Genomic DNA, 14,062 nt, shown 5'->3' on the forward strand with positions numbered 1-14,062 from the left:
ATGTTTACTGTGGTTATGTTTACTGTGTCTCTATTTGTGTATTTTCAGCCTCCATACCAGACCAGACCTGGGCTGTAGGTAAAGTGTTAATCGCAGCCAAATTAATTAAATAATACAAATGCTTTAACTTTCACCTCATATTATAATTTACCTTAATACATTTTTCTGTCTTTAGAAGGATGGAAAGGCACAATGTGTCTTCTCTTTAAACCACAGGCCTCTTTCCTGCGTCTGCCTCCTCCAACCATGTGATCTTGTGGGGACATCACTGTGAGGACTTCACTGGGAGCTTCAGTGCACCTTGCTCCTTCACAGGAAGCCTCTTCTTCGCGTGCACCAAACAGTTCTTCAATAACAATTATACAATTCCTCTGCCTCCTTCTCAGCCTCCTCCTGAGATACCTACCACCACCTCAGAAGCAGGAAAGGCCCCAGCCCCTGTGCTACCAAGCGGCCTCCTCTTCCGGCACTACGGCGCACTCCCAGGACCACAACAGACAGGAAGAGGAACGCAAGCGAAGCTGCTGCAGCAGGTGTGGACAACCAAAGAGGATGGACACTGGTCAAACTTGCATCGCGGGTGTACCACACTGTGAAAGTCTGTGGAGGACTGGAAGGAGGAGCAGCAGCAGCAGCAGCTGAAAAGAATAAAGGACAGAGGACTAAAGGGCCCACAAAAGGATCTGCTGAGAGAATTTCAGTGATCCTCTCATTAACACAAGTGAGAGTGTTGACGAGCACAAGGCTGGAGATAATTTTACCATGTTTACCTCTGTTTACCATGGTTACCGCAAGGAAACATGTGCAGTCATCATATGATTCAGCTGCGGGATCGGGGTGCCACCAGTGCAGAACTTGCTCAGGAACGGTATCAGGCAGGTGTGAGTGCACCTGCACTTACAGTCAGGCGAAGACGTGGAGGATGGCCTGGTGTCAAGAAGGGCAGCAAAGAGGCCACCTTTCTCCAAGAAAAACATCAAGGACAGACTGATATTCTGCAAAATGTACAGGGATTGGACTGCGGAGGACTGTACTAAAGTCATTTTCTCTGATGAAGCCCATTTTCCAATTGTTTAGGGTGTCTGGAAAGATTATTGCCCGGAGAAGTAAAGGTGAGCGCCACCATCAGTCCTGTCTCGTGCCAACAGTAAAGCATCCTGAGACCATTCATGTGTGGGGCTGCTTCTCATCCAAGGGAGTGGGCTCACTCACAATTTTGCCAGAACACAGCCATGAATAAAGAATGGTACCAAAACATCCTCCTACACCAACTTCTCCCAACCATCCAAGAACAGTTTGGTGAAGAACGATGCCTTTTCCAGAATGACGTAGCACCGTGCCATTAGGCCAAAGTGACAACTAAGTGACTTGAGGAACAAAACAATGGAATTTTGGGTCCACGACCAGGAATCTCACCTTAATCCAATTGGTGGCCTTGCAGTTAAGGATGCGGCCCCGTAATCAGAAGGTTGGCGGTTCGAATCCTGTGCCACCAAGGTGCCACTGAGCAAACACACTGCTCCCCGGGCGCCTGTCATGGCTGCCTGCTGCTCACCAAGGCTGATTGTTAAAAGCAGAGGACACATTTCGTTGTGTCACCATGGGCTGTTCACAATGACAATCACTTTACTTTCAATTGAGAATTTGTGATCAATCTTGAAGACCCACAAATTCTGCCAAACTCCAATGATTATGAAGGAATGGGTCGCCACCAGTCAGTATTTGGCCCAGAAGCTGATTGACAGCCGAATTGCAGAAGCAAAAGGGCCAACACTGCAAATATTTACACTTTGCATAAACTTGATGTAATTGTCAATAAAAGCCTGTGTAATTATGCTTGTAATTATACTTCAATACACCAGAGAAACATTGACAAAAACATCTAAAAACTGGGTGGGTCTGTGTCTATACTACGCAAGCTATTGTGCCGGAGTTAAATGGTTACACTAGATTTATAAGTATATTTCTTCTTTCTTGTGTCTTTTATTTTCTTATTTCCTAAAGACGTTTATTTGTTTTTTGAGACCCGGTTTAGGTCTCTTGGACACATGGCGTGAGCTGTGAGAGGTGCGTGGGGTTTGTGTGCAAAAAGTTATTTCTTTCATTTTAATTTCTGTACATATGAGGAATATTTTGCATGTGTGTTATTTTGCACCCGTTTTTATGTTCTTTTAATACTGTATATTGTAGAGAGAGGTGCAGAAAGACGCGATGTGTGACGCAATGTTCTGACGCGACCTTGCTTTTTGTACAGGAATGCAGTATTGTAAATTGTGAATGCTTTATGTTAATGTTCAGTTCTCTTGGACACATGGCGTGAGTAGAGAGGTGCAGAAAGACGCGATGTGTGATGCGACCTTGCTTTTTGTACAGAATACACTTTGCACAGAAAATCTCTTGGGTGTCAGCTCATCATTTGTGGTTCAAGAAACGAAATCAAAAGGTTACACAACGCAGAAGAAGAACCGCTACACTATGATGACTTTCGCCTTGATATTTTAGCGCGGATGTATACCTAGCCGAATTGCACTGTAGGGGGCGAGAACGAGTCTTCGAAATGCGGAATTACCACATCAAACATGACGTGGTATCATGGATGCAGCTATTTAACTGAATAAACAGTTGGTAAACACAAGTGCATCTTATTGAACATAATTTATTTTCATCACCAATTATCATAGTAGAACAGCTTTCTCAAGCAGTTTGTGATGCATTTTGGAAACAGGAGATGAGCCCCTGGTCTAATGCGCCACCTGGCTTGAGAAACCCGTTCTCAAAGACTTACTTTTAGTCATTATTTGGGTAGCACACATATTCTGAATGCCTTTGGCAGAATTCAAATGAGCCATTTTAATCAAGATTAATCTAGATTAATCTAGATTTATCTAGATTAATCTAGATTTATCTAGAACCTAGATTAATCTAGATTAAATTATTTTACTCTAGATTAATTCCATGATTGCAGTGGGATTATTCTAGATTAAGAAAATTGATCTATGCCCACCTCTATTTATGACATTTATTTACGACTATTTTGCATAATGTGCCTTTGTAAACACGTTTACCGGTTGAGGTGGAGCTTTTTAATTTTTTTTCTCGGTGGAAAGGGCCTGCTTCCACAAAGGAGAATGAGCAGCATCCTTTGCTCAGGGTTACAATGATTGTAAGTGGGGTTTGAACCTGGGTCTTTTGGTTCATAGGCGAGTATGTTACCCACTAGGCTACTACCACCCAATGTCACGGTGTACAGTGAATTAATAATGCCAGAAGTTAAGTATAAATGTTTACTCGTACTTTTTCTTCGTGCACTGACAAATTCAGTGTTTGTCGTATTTGAGTCAACCATCTTGCACTCATACTGTTTAAACAGTTTTAGTTTGACTTTTTTTTTTCTTTTATATAAATATTAACTCACTGAGTTTTAAAAATATTTTTGTGCTCATTTTTACATTGAATCACCAAGCAACTGCAATGCTTCACACGTTTTCAACCCTTGACGGTCAATGGAGTTACTTTTTTAGGGGAGGTTGAGAAATTCTCTGAGCAGACAAAGCATGAGAAAGGGGGGGTGACCTTTCCCCTTTTGATGACATAAGGGGCCAAAATAAATGCCGTCTGATAAATGCCGTAAATGTAAATGTACTGATTCTCTTGTCATGCCATGCCGACATACTCAAAATAACTTTAGGAGGTCTTTATTAAAAATGAGATGTGGCTGGGCTAATGTTAAATGTTATGTAATGCAGATCTAAATTTAGTAGTGTAAATCAAATGTTATTTTTCATTTGTGTTTTACAAAAGTGTGTGTGTGTGTTTTTTTTTTTTTTTTTTTTTTTTACAGGATTCAAGCATACAGTGACTAAGACTTCATCAGAGAGGACAAATATGCAAATAATTTCTCTGGAAACCACTACTACAGAATGGGAGATCTTAGAAGGATTCAGATTAGGCCAGAACCTACTTGAAAACAAAGAAGTTGGCAAAATATTGAAACAGGATCACATTTATCAAGATGGCAAAATTCCAGCTGTGGTTGTCACACAAGCAGATGAGGTGAGTTGATGAACTAATCTAGTAAGGAAAACCATTTTCCTGAATCCAGCGCCTTTAGACCACTTGGCCACGCTACCTGGCAGCAAAACAGGTCTGAAGTGCTCTGTGCAGGAGGGCAAGTTTCTCACAGGGGAGTTGTGTGTGTATTTTCAGACAAAACATCTGTAAACCATCAGATAATGAAGAAGTTAAATATTACTTGGTGGGATTGAACCCATATCTTCAGAGAATCTGGAGTTCTAATCCAGCGCCTAAGGTTTTTTGGCCACACTACCATGCAGCAGCGGATATATTTTGTTATAAAACTTGGAATACATTAGCCAGGAATCGAACCTGGTCAGCTGCTTAGAAAACAGCTATGCGTACCATTATACCACCAACACAAGATGGTAGGCAGGTATCCATGTTTCAGAATAACGAAAGACATGTCGACGTAAGCATGTATTCGCTTTCCTTTGTTAAAAACAGATCAGATTGTGATGGGTCGTACAAGTGAGTAGCTCACCCTCTACCAGCAGCTGATTGGTCTGAGCAGTTGTAGTAGTTCTTACTAAAGGGAGCATGGCACTGCTCAGGTGTCAAACTAGAGCTTGATAAATAGTGAGAAGCCATGCTCAGGATTTTGTCAGAAATAAAAGACAGGTGAAAAGGTGTGTGGGTAAAAGAGAAGCTTTTCACCTTCGGCTGTGTACTGTGAATGTACCGTGTTTGGCATGGCAGCTTAAGGAAAACTAAAAATCGGGTCTACAATAAGTTAATTGCAGTTTTAAATATAATGGCAGTGGTGGGATTTGAACCCACGCCTCCGAAGAGACTGAAGCCTTAATCCAGCGCCTTAGACCGCTCGGCCACACTACCTAGCAGATTGCAGCAGCAAACGATCCTTCGGATTTTAAATAAATGAGAGGTGCACATAATGAACGCGGCGTTAAATTTCATTAAAAACCTCAGTTGTTCCATCAGGTACTGAAGTTCATAATGATAGGGGTGGGATTCCAGAGAGACTGGAATTTAAATCCAGCCTTTTAGACTGCTTGGCCACACTACCATGAAGCAAATTTGACCAAAGCCCCATTTGTTAAAGAGTGTTTGAGATGAAGACTTCAACATAAAAAAATTTGGCTCAAAAGGTTCCATGGCGGCAAGATACCAAAGAATGAACGCACAGACGAGCAGTTAGATTTCTGTTGCAAACGATGTACTGCGTTGGCCGGGAATCGAACCCGGGTCAACTGCTTGGAAGGCAGCTATGCTCTCCACTATACCACCAACGCACAAGTTAGGAAGGTATCCATGTTGCACAATGACTAAGGGCATCTAGACCTGTTTTTGCTCTTTCTTGGTTGAAAACAGATCAGATTTGATGGGTCGTACAAGTTGAGTGGGTGTACCTTTATGACGTTTACAAAAAGCAGCTGATTCGTCTGAGGCAGTTGTAGTAGTTCTTACTAAAGGGAGCATGGCACTGCTGAGGTGTCAAACTAGAGCTTGATAAATAGTGAGAAGCCATGCTCAGGACCTTTGTCAGCAATTCAAAGACAGGTGAAAAGGTGTGTGGGTAAAATGAAGCTTTTCACTTTCGGCTGTGTACTGTGAATGTACCGTGTTTGGCATGGCAGCTTAAGGAAAACGAAAAAATCGGGTCTATAATAAGTTAATTGCAGTTTTAAATATAATGGCAGCGGTGGGATTTGAACCCACGCCTCCGAAGAGACTGGAGCCTAATCCAGCGCCTTAGGACCGCTCGGCCACACTACCATGAAGCAAATTTTACCAAGCCCCATTTGTTAAAGAGTGTGTGAGAAGAAGACTTCAACATAAAAAAATTTGGCTCAAAAAGTTCCATGGCGGCAAGATACCAAAGAATGAACGCACAGACGAGCGGTTAGATTTCTGTGCAAAGATGTACTGCGTTGGCCGGGAATCGAACCCGGGTCAACTGCTTGGAAGGCAGCTATGCTCACCACTATACCACCAACGCACAAGTTAGGAATGTATCCATGTTGCACAATTACTAAGGGTCAATCTAGACCTGTTTTTGCTCTTTCTTGGTTGAAAACAGGACTTTGTCAGCAATTCAAAGACAGGTGAAAAGGTGGTGTGGGTAAAAGGAAGCTTTTCACCTTCGGCTGTGTACTGTGAATGTATCCATGTTGCACAATGACTAAGGGCATCTAGACCTGTTTTTGCTCTTTCTTGGTTGAAAACAGATTAGATTTTGATGGTCGTACAAGTGAGTGGTTGTACCTTTATGACGTTTACAAAAAGCAGCTGATTCGTCTGGGCAGTTGTAGTAGTTCTTACTAAAGGGAGCATGGCACTGCTGAGGTGTCAAACTAGAGCTTGATAAATAGTGAGAAGCCATGCTCAGGACTTTGTCAGCAATTCAAAGACAGGTGAAAAGGTGTGTGGGTAAAATGAAGCTTTTCACTTTCGGCTGTGTACTGTGAATGTACCGTGTTTGGCATGTGGCAGCTTAAGGAAAACTAAAAAATCGGGTCTATAATAAGTTAATTGCAGTTTTAAATATAATGGCAGCGGAGGGATTTGAACCCACGCCTCCGAAGAGACTAGAGCCTTAATCCAGCACAGAGTCTTTAGACTGCTTGGCCACACTACCATGAAGCAAATTTGACCAAAGCCCCATTTGTTAAAGAGTGTTTGAGATGAAGACTTCAACATAAAAAAATTTGGCTCAAAAGGTTCCATGGCGGCAAGATACCAAAGAATGAACGCACAGACGAGCAGTTAGATTTCTGTTGCAAACGATGTACTGCGTTGGCCGGGAATCGAACCCGGGTCAACTGCTTGGAAGGCAGCTATGCTCTCCACTATACCACCAACGCACAAGTTAGGAAGGTATCCATGTTGCACAATGACTAAGGGCATCTAGACCTGTTTTTGCTCTTTCTTGGTTGAAAACAGATCAGATTTTGATGGGTCGTACAAGTGAGTGGTGTACCTTTATGACGTTTACAAAAAGCAGCTGATTCGTCTGAGCAGTTGTAGTAGTTCTTACTAAAGGGAGCATGGCACTGCTGAGGTGTCAACTAGAGCTTGATAAATAGTGAGAAGCCATGCTCAGGACTTTGTCAGCAATTCAAAGACAGGTGAAAAGGTGTGTGGGTAAAATGAAGCTTTTCATTTTCGGCTGTGTACTGTGAATGTACCGTGTTTGGCATGGCAGCTTAAGGAAAACTAAAAAATTGGGGTCTATAATAAGTTAATTGCAGTTTTAAATATAATGGCAGCGGTAGGATTTGAACCCACGCCTCCGAAGAGACTAGAGCCTTAATCCAGCGCCTTAGACCGCTCGGCCACACTACCATGAAGCAAATTTTACCAAAGCCCCATTTGTTAAAGAGTGTATGAGATGAAGACTTCAACATAAAAAAATTTGGCTCAAAAAGTTCCATGGCGGCAAGATACCAAAGAATGAACGCACAGACGAGCGGTTAGATTTCTGTTGCAAAAGATGTACTGCGTTGGCCGGGAATCGAACCCGGGTCAACTGCTTGGAAGGCAGCTATGCTCACCACTATACCACCAACGCACAAGTTAGAATGGTATCCATGTTGCACAATGACTAAGGGCATCTAGACCTGTTTTTTGTTCTTTCTTGGTTGAAAACAGATCAGATTGTGACAGGTAAAAAGGTGTGTGGGTAAAAAGAAGCTTTTCACCTTCGGCTGTGTACTGTGAATGTACCGTGTTTGGCATGGCAGCTTAAGGAAAACAAAAAAATCGGGTCTATAATAAGTTAATTGCAGTTTTAAATATAATGGCAGCGGTGGGATTTGAACCCACGCCTCCGAAGAGACTGGAGCCTTAATCCAGCGCCTTAGACCGCTCGGCCACACTACCTAGCAGATCGCAGCAGCAAACGATCCTTCGGATTTTAAATAAATGAGATGTGCACATAATGAACGCGGCGTTAAATTTAATTAAAAACATCAGTTGTTCCATCAGGTACTGAAGTTCATAATGATAGGGGTGGGATTCTAACCCACGACTCCAGAGAGACTGGAATTTAAATCCAGCCTTTTAGACTGCTTGGCCACACTACCATGAACCAAATTTGACCAAAGCCCCATTTGTTAAAGAGTGTTTGAGATGAAGACTTCAACATAAAAAAATTTGGCTCAAAAGGTTCCATGGCGGCAAGATACCAAAGAATGAACGCACAGACGAGCGGTTAGATTTCTGTTGCAAAAGATGTACTGCGTTGGCCGGGAATCGAACCCGGGTCAACTGCTTGGAAGGCAGCTATGCTCACCACTATACCACCAACGCACAAGTTAGGAAGGTATCCATGTTGCACAATGACTAAGGGCATCTAGACCTGTTTTTGCTCTTTCTTGGTTGAAAACAGATCAGATTTTGATGGGTCGTACAAGTGAGTGGTGTACCTTTATGACGTTTACAAAAAGCAGCTGATTCGTCTGAGCAGTTGTAGTAGTTCTTACTAAAGGGAGCATGGCACTGCTGAGGTGTCAAACTAGAGCTTGATAAATAGTGAGAAGCCATGCTCAGGACTTTGTCAGCAATTCAAAGACAGGTGAAAAGGTGTGTGGGTAAAATGAAGCTTTTCACTTTCGGCTGTGTACTGTGAATGTACCGTGTTTGGCATGGCAGCTTAAGGAAACGAAAAAATTGGGTCTATAATAAGTTAATTGCAGTTTTAAATATAATGGCAGCGGTAGGATTTGAACCCACGCCTCCGAAGAGACTGGAGCCTTAATCCAGCGCCTGAGACCGCTCGGCCACACTACCATGAAGCAAATTTTACCAAAGCCCCATTTGTTAAAGAGTGTGTGAGATGAAGACTTCAACATAAAAAAATTTGGCTCAAAAAGTTCCATGGCGGCAAGATACCAAAGAATGAACGCACAGACGAGCGGTTAGATTTCTGTTGCAAAAGATGTACTGCGTTGGCCGGGAATCGAACCCGGGTCAACTGCTTGGAAGGCAGCTATGCTCACCACTATACCACCAACGCACAAGTTAGGAAGGTATCCATGTTGCACAATTACTAAGGGCATCTAGACCTGTTTTTGCTCTTTCTTGGTTGAAAACAGGACTTTGTCAGCAATTCAAAGACAGGTGAAAAGGTGTGTGGGTAAAAGGAAGCTTTTCACCTTCGGCTGTGTACTGTGAATGTATCCATGTTGCACAATGACTAAGGGCATCTAGACCTGTTTTTGCTCTTTCTTGGTTGAAAACAGATTAGATTTTGATGGGTCGTACAAGTGAGTGGTGTACCTTTATGACGTTTACAAAAAGCAGCTGATTCGTCTGGGCAGTTGTAGTAGTTCTTACTAAAGGGAGCATGGCACTGCTGAGGTGTCAAACTAGAGCTTGATAAATAGTGAGAAGCCATGCTCAGGACTTTGTCAGCAATTCAAAGACAGGTGAAAAGGTGTGTGGGTAAATGAAGCTTTTCACTTTCGGCTGTGTACTGTGAATGTACCGTGTTTGGCATGGCAGCTTAAGGAAAACTAAAAAATCGGGTCTATAATAAGTTAATTGCAGTTTTAAAAATAATGGCAGCGGAGGGATTTGAACCCACGCCTCCGAAGAGACTAGAGCCTCAATCCAGCACAGAGTCTTTAGACTGCTTGGCCACACTACCATGAAGCAAATTTGACCAAAGCCCCATTTGTTAAAGAGTGTTTGAGATGAAGACTTCAACATAAAAAAATTTGGCTCAAAAAGTTCCATGGTGGCAAGATACCAATGAATGAACGCACAGACGAGCGGTTAGATTTCTGTTGCAAAAGATGTACTGCGTTGGCCGGGAATCGAACCCGGGTCAACTGCTTGGAAGGCAGCTATGCTCACCACTATACCACCAACGCACAAGTTAGGAAGGTATCCATGTTGCACAATGACTAAGGGCATCTAGACCTGTTTTTGCTCTTTCTTGGTTGAAAACAGATCAGATTGTGAAAGGTAAAAAGGTGTGTGGGTAAAAAGAAGCTTTTCACCTTCGGCTGTGTACTGTGAATGTACCGTTGTTTGGCATGGCAGCTTAAGGAAAACAAAAAAATCGGGGTCTATAATAAGTTAATTGCAGTTTTAAATATAATGGCAGCAGTGGGATTTGAACCCACGCCTCCAAAGAGACTGGAACCTTAATCCAGCGCCTTAGACCGCCCGGCCACACTACCTAGAACATCTCAGCAGCAAACGATCCTTCGGATTTTAAATAAATGAGATGTGCACATAATGAACGCGGCGTTAAATTTCATTAAAAACATCAGTTGTTCCATCAGGTTCTGAAGTTCATAATGATAGGGGTGGGATTCTAACCCACGACTCCAGAGAGACTGGAATTTAAATCCAGCCTTTTAGACTGCTTGGCCACACTACCATGAAGCAAATTTGACCAAAGCCCCAATTGTTAAAGAGTGTTTGAGATAAAGACTTCAAATAAAAAATTTGGCTCAAAAAGTTCCATGGCGGCAAGATACCAAAGAATGAACGCACAGACGAGCGGTTAGATTTCTGTTGCAAAAGATGTACTGCGTTGACCGGGAATCGAACCCGGGTCAACTGCTTGGAAGGCAGCTATGCTCACCACTATACCACCAACCCACAAGTTAGTAAGGTATCCATGTTGCACAATGACTAAGGGCATCTAGACCTGTTTTTGCTCTTTCTTGGTTGAAAACAGATTAGATTTTGATGGGTCGTACAAGTGAGTGGTGTACCTTTATGACGTTTACAAAAAGCAGCTGATTCGTCTGGGCAGTTGTAGTAGTTCTTACTAAAGGGAGCATGGCACTGCTGAGGTGTCAAACTAGAGCTTGATAAATAGTGAGAAGCCATGCTCAGGACTTTGTCAGCAATTCAAAGACAGGTGAAAAGGTGTGTGGGTAAAATGAAGCTTTTCACTTTCGGCTGTGTACTGTGAATGTACCGTGTTTGGCATGGCAGCTTAAGGAAAACTAAAAAATCGGGTCTATAATAAGTTAATTGCAGTTTTAAAAATAATGGCAGCGGAGGGATTTGAACCCACGCCTCCGAAGAGACTAGAGCCTCAATCCAGCACAGAGTCTTTAGACTGCTTGGCCACACTACCATGAAGCAAATTTGACCAAAGCCCCATTTGTTAAAGAGTGTTTGAGATGAAGACTTCAACATAAAAAAATTTGGCTCAAAAAGTTCCATGGTGGCAAGATACCAATGAATGAACGCACAGACGAGCGGTTAGATTTCTGTTGCAAAAGATGTTACTGCGTTGGCCGGGAATCGAACCGGGTCAACTGCTTGGAAGGCAGCTATGCTCACCACTATACCACCAACGCACAAGTTAGGAAGGTATCCATGTTGCACAATGACTAAGGGCATCTAGACCTGTTTTTTGCTCTTTCTTGGTTGAAAACAGATCAGATTGTGAAAGGTAAAAAGGTGTGTGGGTAAAAAGAAGCTTTTCACCTTCGGCTGTGTACTGTGAATGTACCGTGTTTGGCATGGCAGCTTAAGGAAAACAAAAAAATCGGGTCTATAATAAGTTAATTGCAGTTTTAAATATAATGGCAGCGGTGGGATTTGAACCCACGCCTCCGAAGAGACTGGAGCCTTAATCCAGCGACTTAGACCGTTCGGCCACACTACCTAGCAGATCGCAGCAGCAAACGATCCTTCGGATTTTAAATAAATGAGATGTGCACATAATGAACGCGGCGTTAAATTTCATTAAAAACATCAGTTGTTCCATCAGGTTCTGAAGTTCATAATGATAGGGGTGGGATTCTAACCCACGACTCCAGAAGAGACTGGAATTTAAATCCAGCCTTTTAGACTGCTTGGCCACACTACCATGAAGCAAATTTGACCAAAGCCCCAATTGTTAAAGAGTGTTTGAGATAAAGACTTCAAAATAAAAAAATTTGGCTCAAAAAGTTCCATGGCGGCAAGATACCAAAGAATGAACGCACAGACGAGCGGTTAGATTTCTGTTGCAAAAGATGTACTGCGTTGACCGGGAATCGAACCCGGGTCAACTGCTTGGAAGGCAGCTATGCTCACCACTATACCACCAACCCACAAGTTAGTAAGGTATCCATGTTGCACAATGACTAAGGGCATCTAGACCTGTTTTTGCTCTTTCTTGGTTGAAAACAGATTAGATTTTGATGGGGTCGTACAAGTGAGTGGTGTACCTTTATGACGTTTACAAAAAGCAGCTGATTCGTCTGGGCAGTTGTAGTAGTTCTTACTAAAGGGAGCATGGCACTGCTGAGGTGTCAAATAGAGCTTGATAAATAGTGAGAAGCCATGCTCAGGACTTTGTCAGCAATTCAAAGACAGGTGAAAGGTTGTGTGGGTAAAATGAAGCTTTTCACTTTCGGCTGTGTACTGTGAATGTACCGTGTTTGGCATGGCAGCTTAAGGAAACTAAAAAATCGGGTCTATAATAAGTTAATTGCAGTTTTAAAAATAATGGCAGCGGAGGGATTTGAACCCACGCCTCCGAAGAGACTAGAGCCTCAATCCAGCACAGAGTCTTTAGACTGCTTGGCCACACTACCATGAAGCAAATTTGACCAAAGCCCCATTTGTTAAAGAGTGTTTGAGATGAAGACTTCAACATAAAAAATTTGGCTCAAAAGTTCCATGGTGGCAAGATACCAATGAATGAACGCACAGACGAGCGGTTAGATTTCTGTTGCAAAAGATGTACTGCGTTGGCCGGGAATCGAACCCGGGTCAACTGCTTGGAAGGCAGCTATGCTCACCACTATACCACCAACGCACAAGTTAGGAAGGTATCCATGTTGCACAATGACTAAGGGCATCTAGACCTGTTTTTGCTCTTTCTTGGTTGAAAACAGATCAGATTGTGAAAGGTAAAAGGTGTGTGGGTAAAAGAAGCTTTTCACCTTCGGCTGTGTACTGTGAATGTACCGTGTTTGGCATGGCAGCTTAAGGAAAACAAAAAAATCGGGTCTATAATAAGTTAATTGCAGTTTTAAATATAATGGCAGCGGTGGGATTTGAACCCACGCCTCCGAAGAGACTGGAGCCTTAATCCAGCGACTTAGACCGTTCGGCCACACTACCTAGCAGATCGCAGCAGCAAACGATCCTTCGGATTTTAAATAAATGAGATGTGCACATAATGAACGCGGCGTTAAATTTCATTAAAAACTTAGACCGCTCGGCCACACTACCATGAAGCAAATTTTACCAAAGCCCCATTTGTTAAAGAGTGTTTGAGATGAAGACTTCAACATAAAAAAATTTGGCTCAAAAGGTTCCATGGCGGCAAGATACCAAAGAATGAACGCACAGACGAGCGGTTAGATTTCTGTTGCAAAAGATGTACTGCGTTGGCCGGGAATCGAACCGGGTCAACTGCTTGGAAGGCAGCTATGCTCACCACTATACCACCAACGCACAAGTTAGGAAGGTATCCATGTTGCACAATGACTAAGGGCATCTAGACCTGTTTTTGCTCTTTCTTGGTTGAAAACAGATCAGATTTTGATGGGTCGTACAAGTGAGTGGTGTACCTTTATGACGTTTACAAAAAGCAGCTGATTCGTCTGAGCAGTTGTAGTAGTTCTTACTAAAGGGAGCATGGCACTGCTGAGGTGTCAAACTAGAGCTTGATAAATAGTGAGAAGCCATGCTCAGGACTTTGTCAGCAATTCAAAGACAGGTGAAAAGGTGTGTGGGTAAAATGAAGCTTTTCACTTTCGGCTGTGTACTGTGAATGTACCGTGTTTGGCATGGCAGCTTAAGGAAAACGAAAAAATCGGGTCTATAATAAGTTAATTGCAGTTTTAAATATAATGGCAGCGGTGGGATTTGAACCCACGCCTCCGAAGAGACTGGAGCCTTAATCCAGCGCCTTAGACCGCTCGGCCACACTACCATGAAGCAAATTTTACCAAAGCCCCATTTGTTAAAGAGTGTGTGAGATGAAGACTTCAACATAAAAAAATTTGGCTCAAAAAGTTCCATGGCGGCAAGATACCAAAGAATGAACGCACAGACG

At 42.7% G+C, this 14,062-nt stretch overlaps 16 non-coding genes across 16 annotated transcripts; all 16 read right to left on the bottom strand.

The window, feature by feature from the left end:
- Nucleotides 1-4,829: 4,829 nt before the first annotated feature.
- On the bottom strand, nucleotides 4,830-4,911 carry trnal-aag (transfer RNA leucine (anticodon AAG)). The gene has a single exon. It is a non-coding gene; the product is annotated as a tRNA-Leu (tRNA).
- Nucleotides 4,912-5,255: 344 nt separating this feature from the next.
- Nucleotides 5,256-5,327, bottom strand: trnag-ucc (transfer RNA glycine (anticodon UCC)). The gene has a single exon. It is a non-coding gene; the product is annotated as a tRNA-Gly (tRNA).
- Nucleotides 5,328-5,962: 635 nt separating this feature from the next.
- trnag-ucc (transfer RNA glycine (anticodon UCC)) lies at nucleotides 5,963-6,034 on the bottom strand. The gene has a single exon. It is a non-coding gene; the product is annotated as a tRNA-Gly (tRNA).
- A 793-nt stretch (nucleotides 6,035-6,827) lies between these two features.
- Nucleotides 6,828-6,899, bottom strand: trnag-ucc (transfer RNA glycine (anticodon UCC)). The gene has a single exon. It is a non-coding gene; the product is annotated as a tRNA-Gly (tRNA).
- A 635-nt stretch (nucleotides 6,900-7,534) lies between these two features.
- Nucleotides 7,535-7,606, bottom strand: trnag-ucc (transfer RNA glycine (anticodon UCC)). Its single transcript has one exon. It is a non-coding gene; the product is annotated as a tRNA-Gly (tRNA).
- A 229-nt stretch (nucleotides 7,607-7,835) lies between these two features.
- On the bottom strand, nucleotides 7,836-7,917 carry trnal-aag (transfer RNA leucine (anticodon AAG)). The gene has a single exon. It is a non-coding gene; the product is annotated as a tRNA-Leu (tRNA).
- Nucleotides 7,918-8,274: 357 nt separating this feature from the next.
- On the bottom strand, nucleotides 8,275-8,346 carry trnag-ucc (transfer RNA glycine (anticodon UCC)). Its single transcript has one exon. It is a non-coding gene; the product is annotated as a tRNA-Gly (tRNA).
- A 634-nt stretch (nucleotides 8,347-8,980) lies between these two features.
- On the bottom strand, nucleotides 8,981-9,052 carry trnag-ucc (transfer RNA glycine (anticodon UCC)). Its single transcript has one exon. It is a non-coding gene; the product is annotated as a tRNA-Gly (tRNA).
- A 787-nt stretch (nucleotides 9,053-9,839) lies between these two features.
- trnag-ucc (transfer RNA glycine (anticodon UCC)) lies at nucleotides 9,840-9,911 on the bottom strand. Its single transcript has one exon. It is a non-coding gene; the product is annotated as a tRNA-Gly (tRNA).
- A 230-nt stretch (nucleotides 9,912-10,141) lies between these two features.
- trnal-aag (transfer RNA leucine (anticodon AAG)) lies at nucleotides 10,142-10,223 on the bottom strand. The gene has a single exon. It is a non-coding gene; the product is annotated as a tRNA-Leu (tRNA).
- A 355-nt stretch (nucleotides 10,224-10,578) lies between these two features.
- trnag-ucc (transfer RNA glycine (anticodon UCC)) lies at nucleotides 10,579-10,650 on the bottom strand. The gene has a single exon. It is a non-coding gene; the product is annotated as a tRNA-Gly (tRNA).
- A 642-nt stretch (nucleotides 10,651-11,292) lies between these two features.
- Nucleotides 11,293-11,363, bottom strand: trnag-ucc (transfer RNA glycine (anticodon UCC)). Its single transcript has one exon. It is a non-coding gene; the product is annotated as a tRNA-Gly (tRNA).
- A 669-nt stretch (nucleotides 11,364-12,032) lies between these two features.
- Nucleotides 12,033-12,104, bottom strand: trnag-ucc (transfer RNA glycine (anticodon UCC)). Its single transcript has one exon. It is a non-coding gene; the product is annotated as a tRNA-Gly (tRNA).
- A 638-nt stretch (nucleotides 12,105-12,742) lies between these two features.
- On the bottom strand, nucleotides 12,743-12,814 carry trnag-ucc (transfer RNA glycine (anticodon UCC)). Its single transcript has one exon. It is a non-coding gene; the product is annotated as a tRNA-Gly (tRNA).
- Nucleotides 12,815-13,387: 573 nt separating this feature from the next.
- Nucleotides 13,388-13,458, bottom strand: trnag-ucc (transfer RNA glycine (anticodon UCC)). The gene has a single exon. It is a non-coding gene; the product is annotated as a tRNA-Gly (tRNA).
- A 399-nt stretch (nucleotides 13,459-13,857) lies between these two features.
- Nucleotides 13,858-13,939, bottom strand: trnal-aag (transfer RNA leucine (anticodon AAG)). The gene has a single exon. It is a non-coding gene; the product is annotated as a tRNA-Leu (tRNA).
- Nucleotides 13,940-14,062: the final 123 nt, after the last annotated feature.

Source organism: Denticeps clupeoides, unplaced genomic scaffold (genome assembly GCF_900700375.1).
Source record: "Denticeps clupeoides unplaced genomic scaffold, fDenClu1.1, whole genome shotgun sequence".
NCBI lineage: Eukaryota > Metazoa > Chordata > Actinopteri > Clupeiformes > Denticipitidae > Denticeps > Denticeps clupeoides.